The sequence below is a fragment of the Strix aluco genome, chromosome 2, assembly GCF_031877795.1.
Source record: "Strix aluco isolate bStrAlu1 chromosome 2, bStrAlu1.hap1, whole genome shotgun sequence".
Taxonomy (NCBI): domain Eukaryota; kingdom Metazoa; phylum Chordata; class Aves; order Strigiformes; family Strigidae; genus Strix; species Strix aluco.
The window spans coordinates 125,375,832-125,388,369 of NC_133932.1; positions in this window are offsets into that span (position 1 = coordinate 125,375,832).

Below are 12,538 nucleotides of genomic sequence, written 5' to 3' on the forward strand. Positions count from 1 at the left end.
GTGTGGGAGACTCTGAGACCCTATAGCCCCAAAATGGATTGTTCAAAGGTTTGCTGTGTCTTAGAGAGTTTCTCCAGCAAAATTCAAATGCAAGGCCATAGATGTTAATAATACCTCTGATCATTCCCTCAAAAACTTTATTAATGAGGTCATTTTTCTGAACAGGTCCTGGAGTTTCTGCACCCTTGGATTTCATTTGGTTTGCCTGATGGGAATCAGCTACAGCTACTGTCAGTGGTTAATTCCAGTTAGTTTTACTTGTGGCACTCCTCAGTTGCCCATGGTTAGGATGCTCCAGTTAATCCACTCTCCTCCTCATTGTCTCCCCCTTTTGTTTATTTCTCTGCTCTTGCATCACGGAAACACTTTCAGCAGTTCATCTTATATAGCAATTACTAAGGCAAAGGACTGTGTAGTTACATTCCAGCGGAAACTCAAGTGAGTAAATGCTAAGAAAGATGCACACTTTGCACAACAACTGGTTCCCAAGCCAAGCAGGGCAGGTGAGCACCCAGTGGTGCTTATGAGGGCCCATTAAGGCCCTCAGGCTCTTTCAAACAGGGGACTGTACTCCTAGGATGCAGCATCAGAAACAAAGAGTGGCCCTACATGAACCAACGTGCAAAGCTTCCTGCCTCTTAGCCAGGTTAGGCATGCATCTTACTGCAGTAGCCAGGATGGGCTACTTAGCGGGAGACACATCAGTGCCTTCCCCACCCACAGCAAGCAGAAGAAGGTCTGCTTATTCATGAAAACTGTCCTGAAAAAGAGAACACAAAATTAAGCAGGAGTGTTTGGTTCTTATTTAAACAGTTGCAGCTTGCACTGGTGATGCTGCCAACGGTGTGTTTAAAGGCTGCGGGCCAGCAGTAAATAGCACACTGATGTGGTGGGGGGTGTAGACATGCAAACCAGAGCAAGTGGTACCTGGGGCTGTTGTGACTAATGGCAAGGGAGACCTTTGATGTGGAGTGGGCAGGGCTGCACCAGAAAGTAGGACAATGATATGAAGGACTTCATATTTCTTTTCCCAGTGTGGGCTAAGTGATTCCTTGGCTTGCACAGGAACACTAGGAAGATGGTTGAGAGCTTTCACCCCATCAGTCTGTGAAGAGAATGCATACCTGGTATTGCAGAGTGAAAAGGTCTGATCTACTGACAGCGAACGGCTTTGCGTGTGGAAAGGCACTTGAGTGGCTGGGTACAAAGCAGAAAGTGAACATGTAGACCCTTGGCTAGGGCAAGACCCTTCAGTTTTATACCTAATCTCATTATTTTCTTCTGATTAACACCAATGAGTGAAAGAAAAGAATCTCTACCGATAGCAACAAGGGTGAATCATAGAATTATAGAGTCATAGAATACCAGGTTGGAAGGGACCTCAAGGATCATCTGGTCCAACCTTTCTGTCAAAAGCACGGTCTAGACAAGATGGCCCATCACCCTGTCCAGTGGAATCTTAAAAGTGTCCACTTAAAAAGTGGCTGAAATTTCATCTTTGGTTAATAAGCCACTTGATCTTTGCTCTTGTGGTCTCACTGGAATCCAATCTGATCTCCTCTGGCTGAGGCATCCCTTTGGGGCTCACATCCCGATGCACATCTGCAGCCATCACGAGTGGCACATAAGTGACAGGGGGAACGCTGTGTCAATCCCTAGGCTCCCCAGCCTATGGAAGGGAACCCACCAGCAGCTGAGGGAGACTAATGCAAAGCTCCAGATTGTTTTTCTGGGTTTGTAGGTTTTGTAGGTTTTGAGACTGCTGTGGCAGTGCATCATACAGTCCCTGGAGTCCAAGGAGGGAGTTGTGTTGTTGTATCTCGATACAAGCCACTGGGGTTGTGCTAGTGACCCTGGTCACAGAGAAGACAGTGGTCATGTTGCCGCTGAAGAAAAAAGGACCGGGCCCAAGCCTACAGTGAAATGTTATGTTCATAAACTAAGGAAAAATCAAATTAAAGATAATTTTCATAGCAGAACTCAGCTTGGATTGACCGGCTTTGTTCAGGTCATCAGTACATAATCATAGGGTAACCTCTTTTGTGTCCTTGTTCATGTTAACACACAGAGACTTGCATGCTAACCACTGTTTTCGCTGCCACCGAATTCTAGAGGTCAGGGACCTCTAGAATTAAATTTACGACCTATCATAGTGTGGGCTGAAGAACCAGCTTTTTTAGGGTAGTAGCTGAGAGACTCATTTCCTCTGTGGATGAGCCACAGAAACAAATGCATAACACACACTGACCAGCGGATTATACTTTGGCACCTGTACTGTGCAGATGTAACCCAGCAGCTGGGGTGAAGCAATCTTAAAATGGCATTGAACATATCATCAGTAGGACCTCACCACACTGTGGGCATCATGCAAAGTACTGCTGATGTCAATAAGAGTTAAACTCAATGTTAGTTAGGGTATCCATCTTTGCGTTAGTTGCTGCAAATCCTACCTGAGCCATATGTAAAAAGCTCACCCTCTTGCTTAAGCTATTTACTATCCACACCAAAATGTCTCTAATGTAGGTTTGAACAAGTTAATCTGGCTGGGGACATGGTTTAGAGTAGTTCTGCACTAACTTGGACTGAAACGCATGTAACTGAAGTGCTGTTAGTGCACCAAAATTCTTCCCACGGTTCTTGTTTGCACCATTCACCCCAAAGGACGGATGAATTCTCCCACAGGTTGTACTGGACCAAGGCAAACCGCAGACCCTCTGTACGAGGAACTGTGGCCCGGAGTGCCTCAGTCACATGTGTGTTGGTGAAAAAAGACTAACAGTGGTGGGATTTTGCCATGGAGACTGACACCCTCAGGTCACCAGTCCAGCAGCAGAGATTGATACCTTCGAACAGGCTTACTCCAAGGCTAGACATGCTGCAAGCACAGTGCTACCTAAGCCTCCATTTAAGCCTGGATACTTGGTGTATTATTTCCATTTTGAACTTTTTCCAGAGAAATCATTTTTTCAAATGTTATAAAAATAGCTAAATAATTTTGTAAAGCCTGAAGGACATTCTTTTGCACCAGGAGTTGAACTGGAAATGGCTGATTTGGGGCCAATTTACATTCAAAATTCTGCTTTGTCCACAAGGAGCTAGTCGGCCTATGGCATTTCCAGCCTACAATTTTTTTTTTTACTTTAACGAGGACCTTAAAACTAAACCAGCAAAATCATAGTCCAAACAAATTATAATATTGCTTATGCCAGGAAAACTATATCCACTTTTGAGTTTACACTGGTGAGGTTTAATGGCAGAGAACTTCCCATACTCTTATCCATGCTGTCGCATATACCCTCAAATCATCCCAAAACAGGGTAGCTTTTCTTGCGCAGAGCAGGTTCTTGACACGTCTGCAGGGGAATATAAAGCCAGTGGACATACCTGCCAATCTTTTACAAATTGCAGATACTCTAAAATTCATTTACAACTAATTTAAGCCTCGTGGCAATTGATTTGCTTTTCTTGCTTAGCTTTCACAGACCCTTCAGAAGTAGTCCTCAGATCCTCATGGGTCTGCAGACCACAGCTTGAAAACTACTAGCTCTTAGTTTAAATAAGATATTTTGGGGCCTTCTGGGTCTCATTTTCTATTGCCTTGCAGCTTGTGAGGTCTTATATACTTATGCAAAGTGAGAGTAAAATGCTACCAGATGAGAATGGTGGTGTTCAGTCCTGGTGTTGGCCCTTATTTGGACAGGTGTGAAGGATGCCAGTGCAAAGCAGTGACAGATCAGGACCCAGCGCTGTAACTGCTCCCCTGCCATACAGATCATGAGCAGTGCTACTCACAACACAGAGCTGGAGAACAATCCTATTTGCAGAACCATCAGTCTGCTGTTATCCCCTGAAAGCCAGGCACCGGCCCAGCAGAAATGCACATCGATAACCGTGGCAAGGATCAGGCCGTTAGACACCTTGGAGTGACACATGGTTCTCTTGGGCTAAGGGACTCTACTCAGCATTGAACTCTTGCTTTGTCATGCTGTTTGCACCCTTGGTCAGTCTCAATACGCTTACACTTTTTGGTGTTTCATGTCTTGTACATGCAGCAACAGTCTCTTCATTTAAGCAAAAGTACTCTGAGAAGTGTTGAGTGTTTTCAGTGCCTTTTCTTTCCTTTGATCTCACCTAAAGCTCCATGCAGAGGGTAACACGATCTCCATCACTATCTCCTTTCATGCCCGGTAATTAGCACTGGTCCATGGGCTGGATGCAATGCTATCCCTCCCTGCGCTAAGAGGGGAGAGGTAGAAGGGGGTGGAGCGATTGTTTGCTGTGTTGATGACTGTGGTGTTGCCATGGAAAAGCTGGAGACTTCAGGGGAGTTTGTGTTTTGTTGGGCAGGGAGCCAACCTGCTCTGACTTATTACAACTGTGTGAGTGAGCGAGCCGTGCAGAACTTTATCCCTCTGTAACAATTCCAAGGCAGGGAGAAAAAAAGGACAGGACTGCTTTAACAAGGAGGAGTGCAGTGCACTTTGCTAAGGCTGATTGCATTAAACACAGGAGATGCAAAAAAAATCTTCTGCTATTTTCCACATATTTTTTTTTTTTATTTGGGCAAAATGTGTCCACTCTCTTCTAAGGACTGAATTCAGAGCAGTGCAAATAATGAGATCTTAAGTAATCCTCCTGGAAGCCGACAGGGCCATTTAATTGGCTATATCTGTACAGAAAGGAGCATTTACAGTTCTGCTGAGTCCGAGTCCATTAAAGTCTTTGATCTGTTCCAGAAACAAAAGTAGAAGCAGACTATACTGTTTTCATTATCTATCCTGAATGAAGTGCAAAAAGTAAATACATAGAGTAAACAGGGGAAAAAAATGAATCAAGGACCAGGCCCAGCAAAAAACTATCTGCATACTGAGCTTCCAGTACTCTAAGTAGTGCCATTATTCCCTGGAGGTGGATTTAATAGTGATACATTCTTTCTACAAATCACTTTCTATGGGCAGATCTCAAAGCAATTTACTAAAGCTGTCAGTCCCATTACTCCCACATTAGAGAAGGAATAACTGGGGCCACAGGGCTCATCAAGGAGACTAGACCATGCCCGACGTCTGGGTTAGCTGCTTCCTTCCAACCACACTCCCTCTGAGTGTACAGAAACTAGGTATAGGTTGTCAAGGTTATTCTGAAACATTAAAACACAGCGACGTACTGTTATTTGTTGGAAGTGTGACTTTTCCCTACAACCCCGTCTGCCGTGCCATGTTCTTGTGTTGTATTTAATTGAGATAGAGGCACATACCTCTTCCCAAAATGTTTTTGAGCAGGTGGGGAAAGGCAGGGTTTTGTTTTGGACTCTTCTTGCTTTCAGGGCTTCTGGATGTTTAAAAATATCGTTTTCCTTAGGAAAGAACTCTCATGGGGGTAATTTTCATATTTTCTTTTTTAAATCAGAATTTCCTACCTGACTGTTCAGTGTTATAATAGATGCATCTAGGAATGCTATTTTAACATACACTTCTCAGGGAAAGGTGTTATAAATGTTCATCATAAATTGTCATCTAGGAAAGCTCTGATTTCTATAAGAACAGGAGAAAGCAAAATTACTTTCTGTAGGATTTGGTCAGGGAACACACAGGGAAGTCAGTGACAAACTTCTGGTGCTTGCAGTCCTCCTGTGATCATACTCAGGAGGTGAATCCTGCAAAACCTCTGACAGTGTGAGACTCCTTCTATGAACTGCAGCCAACAGCATCACCTGTTTACTTCCAAAGGTAAAAGACTGCCTGGGTACCATCACAGTCTCTGATGTTAGACTGGCTTGCAGCGTTCTGTGGTTGAGCTGGGAGCTCTAGCTGAGAACCTGGGGACAGATCTTGGCAACTTGGGAGGTGACAGAAATCCTATTGATTTCACTGTGATCTAGATAAGGTCTAAAGATTAGATATCACCATAGGATCCCGCCATGGTTTGTCAGTGAACCCATTCCCTCCTTGCTGTATCTCATTGCACTTAACAGGATTTATCTTGGGAGCTGATTTTCCAGTTACTTGGTGAATGTGATGTCTCAAGAAGTTTACCACTGCTGCAACAAGAAGTGGACTCACCTTGTTTTCCAAATACAGCAGGACAAATCAACTAGTATAAATAATTATGCTTGATGGAGCTGTGACAGCAGAGGACTTAACCCAGGGAGTTGAAGAGATGTTGCTTTAAAGTTAATTATCTGCTCAAAAGAGTTACTTGTATCCTGCCTTTTTTTTCCCTCTTCACTGTTAGCTGTTTTGTGACGTTGCTGGTTCAATACAGAAATTTGTGTCCTCTCCACAGACTTCTAGGAGCTACGTGTTCAGGGACACTCCAGATTAATGAGATGTGCAGCATCTTTAATCTTTCCTTGCAGCATGCTGTGCTTTGGATGCAGTGTGTGAGAAAGACCAACAGCGAGGGATGCGAGAAATGTATTCACACAGGAAACTGAAACTGTGCTGTCATTCATTCCTGTAGTGCAAATAACCCTTTCTGTAACCTCAGGTTCCTGATTCTTGTGTGGCTGGGGCCAGATTTGCCACTGGTGCAAACTGGTTCAGCGCTACTGACATCAGCTGAGACACACCAGTTTACTACAGGAGATAATTTGTTCCAAGTCTTTTCAGCAGCAAACAAGGGGACAACGGATGTAGATTAATCTAAAAGCAGTGAGGTCTTATGAAATGAAGGGGTTGTTTTTAATAGTTGATGAGCATGAAGGCTGGGCTTCTTACTGACACTTGGCTCCAGTTCTACCACTATCTTCCACAGGAGAAACTTCTACTGAGTGCACAGTAAAAGTATCCACAAAGTTGTTTATCTTTCAGGGAGTCTATAAACTGAACCACGTCTTGTAATACATGTTCTTTTGTATCCGGCTCCATCCAAGGTACTCCTGATGTTTCCTTCATTAAAGATCTTAACATTTCTCAGCTTTTCCTCCACTAGCCAGAGAGGAGCTGGCTGGTATAAACTGCAGCAGCAATTTTCTGGGGTCATGCATGCTGTGGTGTCAGAGAAATTTGGGAAGCCGGCTTCTGGAGCTCCTGTTTTATTTTCCTTCCCTGAGGGAAAAACGGTCTCAACAGCTCTTGAGCCAGGCCCAGCTAAGGAAATGTCCAACAGCAGGTCTAGCTGTGTTAGCTTATACCATTTCCAGGCCCCCAGATACAGGTGTCAATGGTGCTTATGTTCTTCTGCAAGTATCAGGGAAGGAAAGCTGGCAGAACTGGGCTGAGGTGGGCAGAAGAGGGAGGGAAACCTCTGCTCACTCCTTCCTTTGGCCCCAGGGGATTCGCTCTGTTTGCATTGGGCTTCTCTGAGCTTCAGGGCAGTGGACAGAGAGGAAGTTGGGGTGAAGCTGTAAACTCGCTTCAAACCTAACTGCATTCTCATCCTGATGCCTTTTTTTATTAAGCAGTAATGTACAAAGCTTCCCCTGAACGCACTGAAGTCTTTTCCGTTTGTCTTAGTGATGGCTTCTCACTGAAGTCTTACCTTTTACCAGCTAGCAGCATTTCAGGCTAGCCAAGTGAGAAGGAAAGGTCATGGTTAGGCAGAGACTAATTAGAGGGGCTAACCAAGGGTGCTTGGCAATAGTGCAGACAGGCTGTGGAAATGAGGGATGAGGAGATACCCATATTCCCCAGCCTTCCCCTAACAGAGCGTTGTTGCTCTAAATGGCTACTACAAACTTAAGCAAGGGCTGTGAATTCCTACGGTGTTTCTTTACCCCTGTCCAGCCAAGTAGAAGGTCTGTGGAGGCAGAATAACTTATGCTACATGTCAACATAGCTGCAGGAGTGCACCCTCCTTCTCCTGGCCATCTCCTGCAGCTGATCATGGCAGATTTTCTGCCTCCTTGACATCACCTAAATCCCTCTAATGGGGAGGGGATATCAAAGATACACTCATGAAATGGATGTCCTGGAAGCTTCTGCGTGCCTGGGAACTTCTTCTTTGTGCTATTCAGTAGCGCTTTTTCTTAGAGGTTGACCCACATATAAACCAAAGCTCTTTAGGTCCTGCCACATTCTTCACTCTGGGTATTGCAGAGACTGCTGAATTCAGGGAGAGCTACACCACACCTGCATTTCTTTATGCTGTCTTAAAACAGGCACTTAGCCCAAAAGCACAGTCCTAAGTTTAATTGATCCAAAAAGGATTTTGAGCTGTGCTGAAAGCTAAGCACAGTTAGGATAGCTCACAGCTGCACTCATTTACCCCAAATGGGTGACTTTTTGCTAAGGGCTGGGTGCAGCATCTGGCTGGGTGGGAAGGGGCAAGGGGTGCTGCATAGGACTGCAGCCTCATGCTGCAGGTGTACGTGGCACCTACGTGAGTGGGAGGGGAGAGGGGAAGGAGAAGAGATCAGACCACTACAGCACCCTGGGCTTCCCTGGCAAAATTGCAGAGGACTTAAAAGGAGCAATAGACTAGGTGGAAGCAGCATTAAAAATAATTGCATTATGCTGGTTTGGTTATAACCTGTCCCTTGTTTCTAACTCCATCTGTGACTCAAGTGCCCTGCAGTAGTTTGGACATGTGACAGCTAATAAATTAATTTATTGCAAGGGCTGTTTGTTTCAGCTTCAGAACTGAAAGTTCATTTGCAGGTGCAGCAGGGCTGTGCGGAGAAGCAAATGCAGATTTACAGCTGTTGTGGCTTACTCCACTCTGCTACAACAAATCATTTTGTTCAGGAAAGAGGCTCTGTTGTTGGCCAACCAAGACGTGGTCAGGAATTTGAAACGCTGCTTTGTTAGTTTAAAAGAAAACATCACCGGAGATGTTAGGGGGTGGGCATTTTTTAAAGATTTAGTGAAATCTGTCATAAAGCAAAGACTGATTGAAACTGAACAGAATATGCCTTGTTTTCCACTATCATTTGCTATCTTCTTCCTTTGCCATTGTGAGGGTGAATCAAGAGCAGGGTTTTAAAGTTTTCAGCTCTGAAGGCCAGTTATTACTTCCTCCTGTGATCCTGTTTGATTTTCTGAAAATGAGTCAGTCATTTTCTGCAAGAGTTTGGTGCAGGCTGAGCCTTTTCTCTGAGCTCCACTCTGCAAGACAAAAAAACATATTGCTTCACAGGCAAAGCAAGTCTGCACAATAGAAGACTTCCTTATAACTAGGCCCTGCCAAGTCTGCTCTCAGCCCTGCACGGAGTCATGTTACTCCTCAGCAAGGTCATACAGGCCTAAAATAATCACTGATGTTTATCTTTCCCAGAGGACATTAAGCACCCCCAAACACCAAGGCAAGAAAATCTATTAACAAAAAAAAAAGATTAAAAATAGTTTATACCTCAGCTATCAGTAGGAGAAAAGTATTATGGCTTTGCCTTTTCCCATTAATATTTTGTGATTTCACATGTGAAGTGCTGAATTACACCAGCAGTGGGGGAGGAACAGCTATGCTATTTTTCATTGATGTTCTATCTCTCTACTTAGAAGCAGGCTGTGTACATTTCTCATCATTAATGCTGCACCTGATTTTACACTACTTTTGTTGTAGGAAGAACCCAAAGATTGCTTAGTTAGGGGAGTGCTGTGGCTACTTTACAGCTAGATACTTACCTAAAGGTGCACTAGCTGAATGCTTCATGGATCTAGATCTTTGCAACACCCTGGAGAAGGAGCAAAGTGCTGTTGGGAGAAGCAGGAGGCTTGGGTGGAGTGTGAACTGGCAGCCATCTCCACTCTCTGCCCGGTGCTGGTGGCTGTCACACCGCAGCTTCATCATCTCCCTGCTGCCTTGTGTGCTCCCGAGCAGCCTGGAGCAGTTCCAGCCAAGCAGAAAGGCTGCAGAAGGAGCTGGTGATGAAGAAGGGAAGTGTGAGGAGGCCGTGCCCTGAGTCAGGCTTCTAGGGGAGAAGCAGGGACTGGTGGATACACAGGATCTAAGCCCATGTCACTAAGGCTCCCAAATCACTGGGATTTTATCCCAGTCAAGGGTGCCAAGCACTGCTGTTAATGATTTGCAGTGCAGGAAAGCAAATATCCAAACACTTTGCAGTCCGTATTCCCCTGCCTTTCACGCCTGCACCTTTGAACATGCATTTTCTTCAGCCTTCCCTCCAATACTGTATTTGGCACATCCCCTCATGCCTACATCCCCACATTCACAAGCCCCTTCTGGCTGGCTGGTGAGCGAGAGACGTTTCCTTGCTGCGGCGGTGTTCGTGGGAAGATGTGCGCACAGGGGGATGCAACAAGCTTCACGCAGGTTCTTTGTGTTTTGACAGACTTCGCTGGAGGATTTCGCTTCGACTTGAGCCAGACGTGGTACTGGCAGATGCTGTGCAAGCTTCCCATGCAGCGCTGGCAGTGCCTCTCAGATCTGACCCATGACCACCACCCCTCCCAGTCTCCCCCCTTCCCTCTCCTCTTCCAGCCCAGGCCAGAGTCTATCTTGAGCAGAGAGAGTTCTCCCTGCCAGATTGCGTGGTGGTTTTGTGATGTGAACAGATGGGACTAGGGGGGCAGGCTACATCTGTTCACTGAATTCTTCCACCTTCGCAATTGTTTGCAAATGGGTGAGAGCTCAGGGAGGCTGGGAAACTATAGATTTGGGCTCAAAATGCTCTTTTCCTGTAACATGCCCAAAAGTGAACCTGTTCTGCATAATTAAAAGTTTGAGGCTGATGGGGAAAACACCTGCTGGTGCAAACAGCTTACCTCTTTCCCTGCAGAAGCACAGATTCCCTGCAGGACTAGTGCTAATGCTTTCTTCAGTCTAGTTTAAAAAGGCCCAAGTGATGAAACGCCCCTCGGGATGCCGTCCCACAGCATCACAGCATCAGGGTGTCTTTTTTTGAGATTCAGCATTGATTTAATTCTTGTTTCAATTTCTCATTACATTTATGTAACTGATTTTCAGAAGGGCTCAGCTCTCATTTCTTTGCAAGTACCAGACATAGGCAGATGTAAATAGCTAAAGGAAGCTGAACACTTTGTGGAAAGTGGGCCATAAATTCTTTGCTTTTCTGATTGTTTTTTATACCCTTTAAGCATTTGCAGGTTGTTATCATCCACGTTTGCTTCTCCAATTTATTTCTTGCCAGATTCTCCATACAGCTCTTCAGTTTTCCTTATAAATCATGTCATCTGGCCTCCTGGGCACAATCCCCTCTCTTCATCCTGAGCTTGCCAGGGGATGAACAGTCCCCATCCCTCTCACCCACTCTCTTCTCTCCAGCATAGCATCACCTTATGGGCCACCCAAAGCCATGCAGGCTGGAGCCGCACGTGCTGAGCCCTAGCAAACCCGCTGCATACCAGCGCTGGGCAGAGCAGCCCTGTTGACTCGCTGTCAGCCGAAGATGCCCTCCCAGGCACCCAGCATCAGGGGGATTCAACCACTTGAAACCATTTTATGTGTCCATGCTCGGTCCCCATCTGCCCATCTCCTCCTGACACAGCAGTGCCAAGACTTGGGAGCCAGTTGTTGGTGTGTTGGGCTGATGCACCCATGGACTAATGCCCTCTGGTTGGTGACGCTGTGCCATGGGACTAATTTCTCAGGAGGACAGAGGTACCTACCTCCCGTAAAAAAGAGTCTGAGCTGAGAGCTTGGATAACTCTGAGGCTCTGGGTATGCATGTTTATGGCACTCATCTGTTCCTCCTCTGTACTCTCATCTTCTCAGAATCTGCACTCGGATTCCACCTTGCTGAGTGTATGTAAGCCATGAAATTATTTTCTGCAGGCAACAAGTTCACATTTTTGTGCCCAAATTAAATTTCAGCTTCTTATACCTTTTAACTGCAGGTTTCTTTCTATTTGCAATATTCCTCTGTTTTCATTGTTTCTTGCAGTTTCTCCAATTCTGTTAGCAGTTGGCAATTTCATTCCTGAACTGTTTATTTCTTCTTTCAGATCATTAATAAGTACTGAAAAAAAATCCACCTTAATACACTGATTCATGCATTGCCTCATAGGGCAGAACTCATTACATTTACATGAGCATTAGCCTTTGGTTATGAACCTTCATCCAGTTTTCAAACCACATCACAGTGACCCTATTCTGGCATACTGAATTATTTCTCCTTTAAGATTTTATCCATTGGTAATAGTGTGTGTTTTAACAAAAAAGGAAACACTCATTTTAAATCTATGCTGCCTATTATTTGGGTTTCCTTTTCCCTCTAGATGTTTAGCAAATTACTATGTCTTGACATCGTTTTCATTATTTTACTGTGAAGAGTGGCTAGATATAAAAGATTACAATTACTGCAATCACTCCAGGATCAAAAAGCAGTACTATGCTTGCTTTGCTTTAGTCTTTCACTTCCTTCCCATTTTAAATTGACTTAAAAAAAAAAAAAAAATCAAGCAGTTTAGTCAGCCCATTACCAAATTCCCTGAATGCTTTATGAAGCTGTTGAGCAGGGCAGTCGGCACTGTGATCGAGCCCAGTGTTAGGGGATTCAGAACAACAACTGCCTTTCATTCAAAGCCTGGCTTAACGTTCTCCGTGAGTATTGTGTCAGTTCCCTCTCTCTGGAAAACAGGAGTATCTGTATTTTGATCTTCCTGGTGACATGGATTACAGT